Genomic DNA, 4,074 nt, shown 5'->3' with positions numbered 1-4,074 from the left:
GACAGCAGTCACCAAACAGGAGCGAGCCAACAACTGAACTGACAGATCCTACGACAGGTCCCAGATCAGCAGCCCATCCTCAGGTCAATACACTCTGGAAAACAACACCAAACCATCACATAGAGGATTAGGCCTTACAGAAAAAAGGCAGTCACAATGCAACTTCCGATCTATTGCAGATATGAGAAATGAGAACATGGGAAAATAATGAGTCTTTTGGGAGGCTAATAAATATTCAAGACAGTGAGTCATAAGAATGACAGTAATTACTTTGGATTACGGTTATACAGATGTTGTTTTTGGATGCTGAGACGAGCATTTTTATATCTGATAATATACTAATGGACACAACTATAGGTTTTGTTCTCCTGATGGATTTCCCTGCTGCCATTTGAAAAAGAGTTACAGTTAGTTTTCACAGTGACTAGCTTGATTCCTCCATTAGTATTTTGGGCTCTCAATGAATGGTGTGATCATTGTAGTGTTGGAGGCCATTTTGGTTCCAAAACAAACCTCTGTAAAGATGGTACTAAGGGGCACAGGTGGCTGCAGGATTTCCCAGTGATTTTGACACCAACAGGCAGTCCATCATTCTGATATCAGAGCCCATGTTGCTCATATGTATCAATGCCTGTCTTGGCTGCCCTATTTCAGGCAAGGCTCACACACTTACTGAAATGACAGATGAGCTGAGAATGCTGTTCGCAGCGTTACCGAGGGCAACAGAGCCATCGCCAATGTGAGTCACGCTCCCATTTCTGCGGTGGCGGGCTTTTAGCAGTCATTAGCAGCCAAACTTGTGCGTGTGTTTGAATGGGAGAGAGAAAGAGAGTGGGAGAGGGAGAAAGATAAGAGAGAAAAACAGAGAGAGTAAGGATATGTATGAGGGCAGTCCGCTGAATTATTCATTCAGAAAAAAGGCAGATAGTGCTGTGCCCCAAATAAAACATCAATTCAGTACGAATCTGTTTGCTCAAACCAGCCAAGCTGTGTCGCTCGTTAAAGATAATTGACGAAATGCAACTCTTAAACATGATTCAGTATTATTTCATTTGACAGCGACAATGATTTGCCCATTTACCCTCGAAACCACAGATGTAAACACTCACACTAACCCTAACCCTAACACTAACCCTAACCCTAAATAAAAAAAAATAAAAAATAAAAAGTCCACAATAAGACAGGTCATATAAAAGGAAATGTTGATATGTGAATGACCAAAGGGTTCTACTACAGGGACAGCCAAAGAACCCTTCTTGGTTCTATCTAGAACCTTCTTTTCGAGTGAATGCCACATGTTTGGTGAAATATCAGATGCAAAGACCAGGGCTACCCATAAAGATTAGGGTACTTCTCTCTAAAGTGTTTCAGGCCTTATAATGACATCACAAAGGCTTCATTAAGTTTTTACAAGATATACTTATTCAAAGTTTGAACCTATGTTTGCATTTCATCTATTCGTTTGCATTTCCCAATCGAGCATAGAGCCCACACCGACCACTGAAGGGCAAGAATGTTTACTCCAATAGAAAAAGATGAGCGCACTTGTTTATTTCAAATTGGCCGGGGGGGGGGGGGGGGGGGGGGCATAACGTGAAGACCCTCCCCTGATTAAGAACCTGACACCGGTGCCTTCAACATCCATCCATCTTTCCACAGCTCCCTCAATGTCTCCATGTGAAGTCTCACACACACACACACACACAGTGTATTTCTTCTAGCCTTCCCATTCCCTCTCACCCAGTGGAGCCATATATGGCATGGTTGTGCACTGCCTGTGTGTGCCCGGCCCTAACCTCCCAGTGTGGCTCAAGTGGCCGACGAGTGCCTCAGTCAACATCACTGATGTCATCCCCCCGTCTCCCCCGTCTCCCCCACTTCTCCCCCTCCACACCCACCAGAGGCCGAGGCTGAGCCACAACATCCCACTGGATCTCTCTCTCGCGCGTCGGAGCACCGGCTGATCATCACAGTGCCAAGCTCTCCAGAGAGCTGTGTGCATCTCATCTCATAACAACTTCTATCCTGCCAAAGGAAACTTGAGCGTAGAACGTTCCAGAACACCCCAGTCAGTCTGGCTCTGACTGCCTCACACCAGGGGGACAACGACCACCACTATCACAATGTTTTAATAACAACCTCCCCCCCCCCCCCCCCCCCCCCCAAGCGCTAGGGCCCTTCCACCCTTCCACCTGGGGCGTGTGTCCCCAGGAAGAAGAGAAGGAGGGAGACCGTCCGTCACACAGGCTCAACCCCTGCTAACATCAGCGTGACCATGTGACCATGGCTTCTGGCCATTTATGGGTTCAACCACCACAGGTTTCTTCCCCACACGCTGACGGCTAAAGGGGGAGCCCAGATGAATAGTTTCAATAAGGCCTGTGATGGATGGAGTTAAGTGGCTGCTAAGTGGTCAGGAGGGACCAGGCCTGAGCCCGACTTGATGACAAATTGAACACATCTGGAGGACCAACGAACGCTCCCGCCTGCCACGAAGAGCCTTGGGGCCAGAGTGAGATATCTGAGCACACTGTTGGCTTGGGAGAGAGCGAGAGCGAGGTGTGTGTGTGTGTGTGTGTGTGTGTGTGTGTGTGTGTGTGTGTGTGTGTGTGTGTGTGTGTGTGTGTGTGTGTGTGTGTGTGTGTGTGTGTGTGTGTCTGTGTCTGTGTCTGTGTCTGTGTGCGTGTGTATTCAGATGACTAGCGTAGCCTCTGTGAAACCTTATTTACTCTCTTACTATCAACACTGTCTGTTCAAAGAGTTTCTAACAGCTTGTGAAGGCAGCAGGCACATAACATCGAATGTGTTGGCATTTCACCTGACACTAGTAGGCCACTCTGGAGAACTTGTGTCAACATTCAGAAATGAGCACATTTATTTTTCTTTCCGTGCCAAGCAAAAAGCTCTGTGCCCGTGCAGTGCCTGCCTGCCATAAGTGTCATTTTACGTCGAGTCAGCAGAGAATCTGGGTGGTGTCGTTGTTCATGGAGACAGATTATAGGCCTCGCAGTTCCAAACCCTGGGTGGAGACCTGACTACACTTTGTGCACCACACGCTAAAGAAAGATCTTCAAAAACCACAGCGTCTCAAAAGGGACACTGAAACTCCTCTGATGTGTTGCCTTGTAAAAAAATTATTTAAAAAATCTGTCTGATACACAGTCAACTATTGTGTTAAATAGCATGTGCTTGAAAATATAATTCCAATTCAGACAATTCACTCTTTTATTATTTTAAAGAGGCGGCATCAACTCTCCCTACCTATTTGTATTTCACTATAAAGCTATGCTCTGCATAAAATGTGCATCTTTTCAGATGATAAACAACAGGGCACAGCCCAGTGAGTCCATATGACAAGTTCCTCAATGTAAAAATGCCATTGATTCTGTATGGTGGCGATGGTATAACGTTGTGCCAGCGACTTGGCAGTCCCCTCTCCTGGACGACCCCTGCTCTGTAGACATCTGATCTGTTACACAACACTTCACACAGCTCATCAGGTGGACGACGTGCGTGTGAAATGATCGTTGATGTGATTAACTTAAATGTAAGATCGTTTAATCAGCAAACACACAGCGGCGGCTTGATGACCAAATGCGCACAGTTCTTGACCACCACCGTTGTAAACGAACACGCTACGATTAGTGTGGCATATTTCATCATCCCAACACAGTAAAGTAGACATTTAACAAGTAACTCATTTGGTTTCAGTTGTCAGCTTCTCACTGCTACCTATTGATTTATTTACCACGATCGAATCGTGGAGTTGTCTCTTCTTGACCAATATCAAAACAAACTTTTTAAGTCACAGCGCCACATATTATAAAACACTTAGCCTAGTCGATCAGATCTGGCACAACATATTGACGTGACACCATTACGCTGAGGCTCTTTTGAAGAAAGTGAGTTAATGGCAGACATTGATCTTCAAAGCAAATTACATTTTCCTTACAGCGAATAACACGGTAGGTTAGATCATGTATAATTGGCAGCAGATTTCGGTTACGTGATTAGAGGTTTACATTTCAGATGACATTGGGGTAGGCTGAGCTCACTCAGAATACAGGAGACACC

Source organism: Nansenia antarctica (assembly GCF_963989245.1).
Source record: "Nansenia antarctica genome assembly, chromosome: 8".
Classification (NCBI taxonomy): Eukaryota; Metazoa; Chordata; class Actinopteri; order Argentiniformes; family Microstomatidae; genus Nansenia; species Nansenia antarctica.
Note: the sequence above shows the minus strand (reverse complement) of the source record.